This window comes from Bos grunniens, chromosome 24 (assembly GCF_055505025.1).
Source record: "Bos grunniens cultivar Pamir isolate PY7600 chromosome 24, Bosgru_T2T1.0, whole genome shotgun sequence".
Taxonomy (NCBI): domain Eukaryota; kingdom Metazoa; phylum Chordata; class Mammalia; order Artiodactyla; family Bovidae; genus Bos; species Bos grunniens.
Window position 1 is genome coordinate 40,400,653 of NC_141188.1, and position 11,262 is coordinate 40,411,914.

Genomic DNA, 11,262 nt, shown 5'->3' on the forward strand with positions numbered 1-11,262 from the left:
CATTTTCCTAGCATCTGAATGTTAAAATAAGTGCTTGAAATGCAGAGCAGGGGCTAAAGTCTTGAAAGCCGAGGCTTTCAATCAATTGCCAGAGCAGAGGGGAAAGGTTTTGGGTCCCAGCCTCAAGGTTAAGCTTGTAACATAAAGAGAGTCGGAATGAAAAACAGGAAAAAAGCATAGCCAGTTTTGCATTTGTTTTATTTTGTTTGAAAACTCATTCAAACCCGAAAGGAAATATTTTGCATTTATTTTGCTTGAAATCTCCTTTGGGGCTTGGAGGCAAGGTTTTTGTTTTTGTGTTTGTTTTTTTTTAACAAGGATAGATAAGAAACTATACATTTAGAAAGATCTCCAAAAAAAGGGACTGTATCTCAGCCTGCCCCCAGCCCCGGTCAATCCATGGAGAGGCAGGGCCCGTCAGCTACAAATTGGCCCTTGCCACGTGTGCTTGCCATCCACCTCTACAAGGATTACATCATGTGCTGCCACAGTTGCTGACCTTCAACACTCCTGGAAGGAGTTGAGGGTAGAGAACAGAAATGAGGAATCTGTGCTCAGGGGAAAAACTGGCATGACAGGTCTTCAGATGTTCTCAGGAGCTGATTTTATGAGCCCATTCTTGTATCTCCTCATATCTAGAAAAGCACTAAAATCCTTCATGGTGACGACTGTTCCTCGTAACTAGCAAAGGCTTCATGAGACATCACGAGAAACTTTTTGGAAAAATACTTGCTTGATTGCACATATTCCCCTCTACCAAAATTACATCTATACTGACCTTCCCCCCTGCCCCTCTGGAGCAATTTCTCAGAGCTATCTGAGGTTGTTGTCCAGGATGCAGTCTTCATATTACCCCAAATAAAACTTAACTCTCATGTTGTGCATTTTTTTCAGCCAGCAGGCCTCAAGGGGAAATGACTTGAGAACCCAGATGAACTTGGAAAAATCCCAAGAACTTCATCTGACTTCCAAGGGTTCATAGCTCAGAAAGTTCTCCAGCCTCTTGAAAATTTCCAGGCTGAGGCTAGAGGGATAATGTACAGATGGCAAAGTGAACAGTCAGGCACTTGAGCTTCAGGGTCACCTTCTAGGCCCCTTCCAGCCCTAGAGAACACCCACACACACAGAAGGGCTTGGACACATAGGGACAGATCTCAGGCTCCATCTCAAGATGGGTCCTCAGGTCAGAATAAGGAAGGCTCCAGAGGGGCCAGACGCCATGGAGAGACATGGGCATCTAAGACGATGGACCAGGCATCAAGTCTCAAAAGTAAAGGACAGACAAAGTCATGCCTAGGCAGAGTGCTTGCTCAGTTGCTCAGTCATGTCAGATTTGCAGCCCTTTGGACTCTAGCCCACCAGGCTCCTCTGTCCATGGAAGAATACTGGAGTGGGTTGCCACTTCCTTCTCCAGGGGATCTTCCCAAACCAGGGATCAAACCTGCATCTCCTGTGTCTCCTGCATTGAAGGAGGGTTCTTCACCTACTGAGCCATCAGGGAAGCAACACCAAAGGCAGAGCAGGTACCTGCAAACTGGACACCCTCCCCACCCCCTCCCCTTGAGTTCAGACACAGCCTCAGAAGAAACGTGCACAGTGGAGATCCTGTATTAGCTATTTAAAATCCAGAACTTTACCCAGAAATTTCTGAGTAATCAATCATTTTGACTGGGCCTGCCTAGAAGTAACTAGATTAAGTTTTCTACTATCAGACAAAATGATAAAAAGATTGGCTCTCAGTTATTAAAAAAAAAAAAAACCAAAAACCTTTGTTCCCCATCTGAGGTTTGTGACTCTCTACCACCCGCACTAAGTGCTTTTTTTCAGTGCTTGTTTAGGACTTGCACACAGCAGTTCTGGCCAACTGAGATGCTCTTCCTTCCATCCCAATCCAAGTTTAGGTATCACTCCTGGAGAGGTTTTTCCTGTCTAACTAATCTTGGTATGTGTAACCACCAACTACTACTACACACACACACACACACACACACACACACACACAAATATACACACCGTTTATTTTCTAATAGGATCCTAGATTCATTTTTGTTATCGCCCCTTCCCCAACTTGGTATTTCATAGTTATTTGATGTGGTTAAGACTCCATGCTTCTACTGCAGAGGGCATGAGTTCAATCCCTGGTCAGGGAAATTCCACATGCCATGCAGTGTGGCCAAAAAGAAAAAGAAAAACAAACAAACAAACGTGGAAAGGTAAAGTTTAATGGACAAATACCCACAGACATCCGAGCCTCTGTCCACGGAAAAGCATTCGTTTGACCCTGGTCTGATATCTGAGATTTTAAATGAACAGCCACTTCAACACAGAGGGAAGATATACACACTGCCAGTATCTTCACATATATTTACATCTGAACAAAATAACGTCGTAGCTCACTTAATCTGTATGTACCCCACACATATGCATATACATACATAATGTGTGTATTATATGAACAAAACTGCCCTGCCATGCAGACACTTGGAGTTCACACTTACACTTTTCGTAAACCTTGGAAAGGATGGTGTCCATTCCCATAAATCCTGCTCTTTCTCTGTCTCTGTCTCCCACCTTCCTTGTCTCCCTCTCTGTGTGTGCATGCCTGCACACTCAGTCATGTCCGACTCTTTGTGACCCCGTGGACTGTAGTCCGCCAGGCTCCTCTGTCCATCAGATTTCCTAGCCAAGAATACTGAAGTGGGTTGCTATTTCCTCCTCCAGAGGATCTTCCTGACCCAGGGATCAAACCTGCATCCCCTGTGTCTCCTGCTTGAAGGAGGGTTCTTTACCACTGAGCCACCAGGGAAGCCCCTCGCTCTCGCTCTGCTGCACCCTTATTTCTCCCTACAAGAAGTAACTTTTTTGAGTGGTAAGTCGAGGAGAGAACCTGATACTTGCTGACTGACCCTGCTTCCTCCCTTGGCCTCCAGGGAGCCGGGAGCCTGCAGAAAGTCTGTGTCTTCCTCTGTTCCCCATGTGATCACACCCTGAGGGACGATGCAGGAAGACCTGCAATGTTCCGCACTCCTGTGACTCTGGTGGGTGCAATGATCTCATCTGGGAATTCAGTATCACAGAGCCCATTGGCCTGCTCCTCTAATCCACATTTTCCAGCATCACACTGACCAGTAATAAAACAATGTTTCAATCTATCCCAGCCCGACTCCTTGGCCTCATCTGCTAATGGGTTCGAAACTCCCCTCAGCAAGAAGTTCATCAGAACCCCTCCAAAGCCAGTGTCTCAGAGCACAAATCCGGGCTCAGGTGATCTGTAAGAACTCTTCCAACTCCACAATGAAGCCTAGGACTTACACGCCTGCCTGTCAGCTGGAGGCAGCTGAGATGGAGACAGAACATCATAGACTCGTAGATTCTAGAAGCGGAAGGAAAATAGGATCATCTGTTCACAGCTTTTCTGTGAGAAAACCAATGCTCAGAGAGAGAGGCTCACATGGTTCCAACAGAACCAGGACTGTGACCCAGGCCCCCTGACTCCCACCCAGTCTAGTGAGACCTGCATCTCAGGAAAACCTGAGTATCAATCCCACTCTTTCCTGCAGAAGAAACAAAACAAAACAGTGAATGTCTTCCAGAATGTTTTTCTCCTAACAATCCCTACTTTCCCCACATGTTTATGCTGACTCATGGCATAGCAAAAAAAACAAGTAGAAGATAACGTCCCTCTTAAGTACTTCTCTCTCTGTGGTTTTGGTCCATCAAAGAAAAACCTGTGATTTCCTGTAATCACCTGGGTAACTGAAGACATGCCGGCCGATGATTCATGATCATCAACCTCGAAAGCACCCGTGACGTCGTTTCCTTGGTTGGTGATTTTCTCTTCTTCTACCTGCTCTAAACCACAGACAGACACCTCCTGCACACACAGCTGGTCTTTTCTCCTTGTCAGGGGCACTTAAGACCTCAGGCCACAGCGTCCTCTCCTCCCTTGTCTACCTGGACAAACCCAGCTGTACAGGAGCCCAGATCCTCCTCCTTCCTTCCAGTTACAGCCGGTCCATACCCTTTGACCCACCTCTGGCCACTCTTCCCGTTGTCCTCCCACCTGCCCAGGTGAAATGCTACCATCCGTCTTCTCTGCCGGCTCCTGTGTGCTCTGCTGGTCCCTCTCACCTGGATCATGCCCAGCAACATTTCAGCTCAAATCTCTTCCAACAAAAACAGAAAGCGTTCTCTCTCAAGGCCACTCCCACCTCCACTGTGACCACATTCAGGGCCAGACCAGATTGCTCAGTGGACTGAGTACTCAGGTACCCTCTCCCACGTGTAAAGTCAACATTAAAACAACGAATAGAAGGCCCAACAGAACTGTGAGCTGTTGGCAATGACTTCTTTAGTTCATTGTTTCAAATTGTCAAGTACTAAATTCTTGCATATTTGTTTTGCTATGAGCTTTGCCTTCAGCACACACTCGATCTGCTAAATGGGTGGGTGATCCAGAATTTTTGCCCGTTCTCTTATATTCACAACCAAACTAATTAGATTTTCTATACCTTGCTGTCTTCATTTCCTTATCTCTCCTCTCTCCATTGCATCAATCTGGCTTCTGCCCTAATCACTCCACCGCGAGGCCTATTGCCGAGGTCTTCCCTGATTTCCGAGCATCTCACGGGTATCTCTCAGTCCTCATTTTAACTCCAGCTCTCAGAAGACTTTGACTTGATCAACCTCTCACTTTCCTTTTGGAACCACTCTTTTTTTCTTGGCTTTGTGATTCTGTGATTTTCCTTCCTTCTCTGACTCCTCCCTCATCTCTGAGCCTTTAAAAGTTAGGGAATCTAAGTTCCTAAGGAACCTAAGCTCCTCCTGGATCCTCTTCTGTTTTTACTTTACAGGCTTTCTTTAGGGAACCCCATCCAGTTCTATGGTTTTATTTATCACGAATTTTTAGAACTCTACAATCGATCATTCAAAACAGAGCATTTTTAAGAGTAAAGGAGGGCTACTACTAGCAATTAAGCCCAGACTGTTCAGGGCCAACTTGGATACATGGTCACCCTATCTCTATGCCAGTGAGTCCCAAATGCATTGCCCCAATGAAGACCTCTCCTCTAAGCTCCAGACTTATAGAGCGACTTGCCTACTCACTATATGCACTTGGATTCATTCATTCTCACTTTTAACAAACACTGAGATTTTTATAGGTCGAGCACAGTCCCTGATGCTATGACAGGGAACCAAGAAGACAAGGCTTCTCTCCTCATTACACTTACATTCTCCTTGGAGAGGGAGGAACAAAAGCACAAACATATAGAAACAGGTATTTTTCACCAGGATGAATGTTGCTATGGAGAAAAATTAACTGGGAGAAGGAAATAGGGAGCGAGTATTGGGAAGAAGTTGGGAATTTTAAATAGTAGTGATCAGGTAAGCCCTTACTGAGCACAGAGCCAGATGACCTAACCCAGTCTCCCCTGCAGTCAGGGGTGACAAGGTGACTGATTTGGGGTCAAAGGAATGAGTGCCAAGGATGAGCATCACTTCCGGTCTGTCCTCTGTTCTCTTCCCCATCAGCTAGACGTCAGCGCACATGGGGATGGAAGAAGAGCTGCTCTGAGCCTGGGTCCCTGGAAAGAAGGCTCACAACTTCTTTGCACTGACTGGACTTTACATTCAGATCAGATCAGTCGCTCAGTCGTGTCCGACTCTTCGAGACCCCATGAATAGCAGCACTCCAGGCCTCGCTGTCCATCACCAACTCCTGGAGTTCACTGAGACTCACGTCCATTGAGTCAGTGATGCCATCCAGCCATCTCATCCTCTGTTGTCCCCTTCTCCTCCTGCCCCCAATCCCTCCCAGCATCAGAGTCTTTTCCAATGAGTCATCTCTTCGCCTGAGGTGGCCAAAGTACTGGAGTTTCAGCTTTAGCATCATTCCTTCCAAAGAAATCCCAGGGCTGATCTCCTTCAGAATGGACTGGTTGGATCTCCTTGCAGTCCAAGGGACTCTCAACAGTTTTCTCCAACATCACAGTTCAAAAGCATCAATTCTTCGGCGCTCAGCCTTCTTCACAGTCCAACTCTCACATCCATACATGACCACAGGAAAAACCATAGCCTTGACTAGACGAACCTTTGTTGGCAAAGTAATGTCTCTGCTTTTGAATATGCTATCTAGGTTGGTCATAACTTTCCTTCCAAGGAGTAAGCATCTTTTAATTTCATGGCTGCAGTCACCATCTGCAGTGATAAACATCTATTTGGTTAAGCCACTAAAATTTTTGGAATTTACCCAGCAGCTAGGGTCAACTAACACAACAGTGATGCTATTAGCCCAGTTAGAGATTCGGCAACAGAAGCTGATGCAGAGATAAGGATTTCAACTTAGATTTAGTTTGATCCTTTTGACACACGGAAGCAGTTGAGAATAGTGGTCCAGAGGTGAGAAGAGAGCTGGAGGCAAAGATCTGGAAGTTTTGGAATACAAAGAAGTGGAGTCTTGTCCTAATTTTAACAACAAAGGGAGAAGGTGCACAGGAGGAAAAGATAAAGACCCAGGATGGAGGGTGCCAGCATTTCAACAAATGCATTAAAAAGAAGAGACAGAAGGTAAGAGAAGATTTTCTCAAAATTTTTCATGATTGGTATTTTTAACAATAAACCCACATGGTTGGTCTTAGAATTCTGTCCTTTAAAGGACCAGTTAACCTTGTTAAACTGAGAGTCACAGAAGCCATATTATTGCCTCCACTATTAAAATCTAGAGTTTAATGAATTCTTTAATGCCTTGTTTCCCACACTGAAAGCTCCAAAAATGCAATTAAACCATCCTTCCCACCCAAAATGCCAAAATTCATTTAAACACTGTATCCAGCTTTGCAACCAACAAATGGCCTCTGATAAATCCTCTGACATTTACAATCTCTTTGGTAAAGACACTGTCTTACCTGTATCATCAACATCCTAATTTTTTATTGCTTCCAAAATGCTTGCACGTGCATTACTCATCTGATTCCCCTACAAATCTGTAAAGGTTGGTGCCTATAGCTGGGGCTCCAGGCACACTGACAAATGATCAAGACAGACTGTTACCTTAGTACAGCGCCCACATCAAAGCAAAGCACATTCATTCCAGGAGGCAGGAAGACTGTCTCCTGTGGATATCTGCAAGAAAAATATAACCATTTAAAATGCTATTTCAATTCCATACGTGATCCATTCATCAAGCCCGTATAGTTTATGAGTCTCACAAGTCTTTTTAATGTGATATCAGGGGACAGCTCACTTCCTGACTCACATTTTGAGTCACTGTAAACGATGGCCCAAAGAGAGTGAACAAGTGATAAAGGTACATGCTGGAAATAAAAACAACCATTCATTTGCTGGTCACACTGTCCTTTGTTATAACTGCTTTTAGCAGTTTGAAATATATTCTGAGTAACCCCACCCAGACAGGGACATGGTTCTGCATTTATTTGCCTAATGGAAGTAACTGTTTTGAAATATTCCTGATGTCACTTCTTTTCTAAAAGATTTGTGAGTCAAATAAAAAATGACTTTGAGATGAGTTCTCCTACAAATCCCCACGTTTGCCTAGGCCACTTCTTTGAATGTCTTCAAGGTTTATTCTAAAATGACTAAATGTACATGTAGCTGATTTTATGTTTCAACCTGGCAAGATGATGGTAACTAATTGTTTAGTCAAAGATTGGTCTTCATGTTGCTGTGAAGGTGGGTTTTTTTTTTTTTTTTTTGATGTGATTGACATTTCAAATTATTGACCTTAAAGTGGAGAGTGGAGAGTGAAAAAGTTGGCTTAAAGCTCAACATTCAGAAAACGAAGATCATAGCATCCGGTCCCATCACTTCATGGGAAATAGATGGGGAAACAGTGGAAACAGTGTCAGACTTTATTTTTTGGGGCTCCAAAATCACTGCAGATGGTGACTGCAGCCATGAAATTAAAAGATGCTTCTCCTTGAAAGGAAAGTTATGACCAACCTAGATAGCATATTGAAAAGCAGAGACATTACTTTGCTAACAAAGGTCCATCTAGTCAAGGCTATGTTTTTTCCTGTGGTCATGTATGGATGTGAGAGTTGGACTGTGAAGAAAGCTGAGCGCTGAAGAATTGATGCTTTTGAACTGTGGTGTTAGAGAAGACTCGTGAGAGTCCCTTGGACTGCAAGGAGATCCAACCAGTCCACTCTGAAGGAGATCAGCCCTGGGATTTCTTTGGAAGGAATGATGCTAAAGCTGAAACTGCAGTACTTTGGCCACCTCATGCGAAGAGTTGACTCATTGGAAAAGACTCTGATGCTGGGAGGGATTGGGGGCAGAAGGAGAAGGGGACGACAGAAGATGAGATGGCTGGATGGCATCACTGACTCGATGGACGTGAGTCTGAGTGAACTCCAGGAGTTGGTGATGGACAGGGAGGCCTGGCGTGCTGCGATTCATGGGGTTGCAAAGAGTCGGACACGACTGAGCGACTGAACTGAACTGAAAGTGAGCAGTTACTCTCCGTGACTTGGGTGGGCCTCACTCAATCAGTTGAAGGCATTAAGAGCAAACACTAAAGTTTTCCCAGAGAATTCTGCCTGAGCTTTCAACTTCACATCTCACCAGGTGGTGCTAGTGGTAAAGAATCCTTCTGTCAATGCAGGGGACTTAAGTGATGTGGGTTTGATCCCTGGGTTGGGAAGATCCCCTGGAGTAGACAATGGAAACTCACTCCAGTATTCTTGCCTAGAAAACTCTATGGAAAGAGGAGTCTGGTGAGCTACAGTTCATGGGGCTGCAAAAAATTGGACACCACACACACACACAGAACCCTGTACAAAAGTAGGTGTGTACCATCATTCAATATATTTTCAAGCCTTTTAATACATCTTGAGACTGCACAGAACCACACACACACACACACACACACACACACACACAATGGGCCTGGTTCTTGTTTGTAAAAAGTAGTTTTATTTCTGTAGGAAATACACTTGAAAGATATTTTCCTATAGAATATATCCACGAATGTACCCTTGATTAAAGAAGAATTAGAAATGACTAAAAGAAGAATATATTAGGGTTCTTCAGAAAAACAAAACCACCCTATTGACCTCTTTTAACCTCAACTGTCTCCCTAAATGCCTTGTTTTCAAATAGTCACACTGAGAATCAGAACTTCAATATATGAATTTTGAAGTCATGTATGGGTGTGAGAGTTGGACTGTGAAGAAAGCTGAGCACCGAAAAATTGATGCTTTTGAACTGTGGTGTTGGAGAAGACTCTTGAGAGTCCCTTGGACTGCAAGGAGATCCAACCAGACCACTCTGAAGGAGATCAGCCCTGGGATTTCTTTGGAAGGACTGATGCTAAAGCTGAAACTCCAGTACTTTGGCCACCTCATGCGAAGAGTTGACTCATTGGAAAAGACTCTGATGCTGGGAGGGATAGGGGGCAGGAGGAGAAGGGGACGACAGAAGATGAGATGGCTGGATGGCATCACTGACTCAATGGACCTAAGTCTGAGTGAACTCAGGGAGTTGGTGATGGACAGGGAGGCCTGGCATGCTGCGATTCATGGGGATGCAAAGAGTCGGACATGACGGAGTGACTGTTCAACTGAACTGAACTGAATTAGGTCCATAACACACTTTAAGAAACTTGATAAAGAAGAGCAAATTAAACCCAAAACTAGTAGGAGAAAGTAAATAATAAAGATTAAAACAGAAATAAGTGAAATAGATAACAGAAAAACAATAGATTCCATGAAATCAAATGTCTTGTTCTTAGGGGAAAAAATTTCAACAAAATTGACAAACTTTAGCTAGACTGAAGGAAAAAAAGATGTAAAAACTAAAATCAGAAATGAATGACACTGCAACCAACTTTACATAAAAAGAATGTCATGACTAATTGTTCACCAATAAATTAAACAAAATTGAAAAATGTCCTAGAAACACACAAATTACCAAAACTGACTCAAGAAGGAACAGAAAACTGGCTGAACTGAACCAGATGGAACGTGTTCCTTTCATTCATACAGAGGCGGCATTAATCTCGACACGGTCCCTTCCAATCTGCAGACCCTGCGCCACCAGAAGTTCAAGCTCATCTTCAAACACTTGACATTCGGGAAGCTTCCGCCAACGACCCACTCGACTTTATAGCCAGAGTAAGTGTGTCAACTCTGAGTTACTTGTGTCCTTAGGAAAACAAAAACACAAACCTACCAAAGAACCAGCAAGGGCTTCATAGAGCCGGGAGGCTAGGATGCGATAGGCTAAGGCGTCAGGCACCTGGGAGGTTGGAAGCCTCCTGGCAGGTTGGAAGCCCCAAAGGACGGCCTATTTTGCAAGCACGGGAGGCGGGCGGGGGTGGGCGGGATTATTAGAACTGCCTCCTCCTGGCTGTGAGGTTTCGGGCGTAACATGTTAACATCCAGCAATGTGGAACCTCAAAAAACCTCAAAACACTGCGTGGTATATCGGCAGGGGCCGGGGAACCTGCAGCCTCCCAGGGATGCGAGGCTTCTCCTTTAAGCACCTGCGCGCGGGCCCGCGGAGGGAGCCTCCCGGAAGTCGCTGCGCGCTGCCACGGAGTCAGATTCCTCCGCCGAGGGCGGGGTCCGGTCCCGCGTCTCGGCCTCCACTCTACCCTAGGTTTCCTCCCTTCCCCGCCGCCCGCCGGCGTCAGGACTCTCAGCTCGCCGCTTCTGCAGCCAGTAGTGCTGGCGACCCTGCCCACGGGCGCTCGGGCCTCGGCCCGGCCTGGACTGCGGGGGCCGGACGCGCCGCCGCCGTGACCCGCCCCCGAGCGACACGCACTTCCGGCGGCGGCGCGGCGGCGGGCGGCGGAGCGCGGTGGGAGGCGATGGAGGCGCCGGCGGTCCTGATGCAGGACGTCCTAGGCCCGAACCACGCGCTGCGCAGGGATAAAGGCGCGATCATGGACCAAGTTCGGCGGCTGCTGTGCGAGAAGACCGACCTGCTGTCCCAGGCGTGCCCGCCCGCCTGCCCCGTGGCTTTTCCCGAGATCTTCCGATACTGCGAAGGCTGCTTCAGACCGCCCTGGAAGATCTGGGCCACCTAGGAAGTGCCCGAGCTTGTCACACCCCCGGGGACACCGATGGAGAGCTGAGGCCCTGAGACGGATGCCAGGGTTCGCGTGCCTGGCGGCCAAATATTGACCCATTTACTCTAGGAATCTGTTTTCCACATACTTTGTTTGTGTTCTGAAACCACAACAGTTTCAGAGATTGTGCCTTTTAGTCGGAGAAGTCCAGGCGCTGGACAGTACATTTG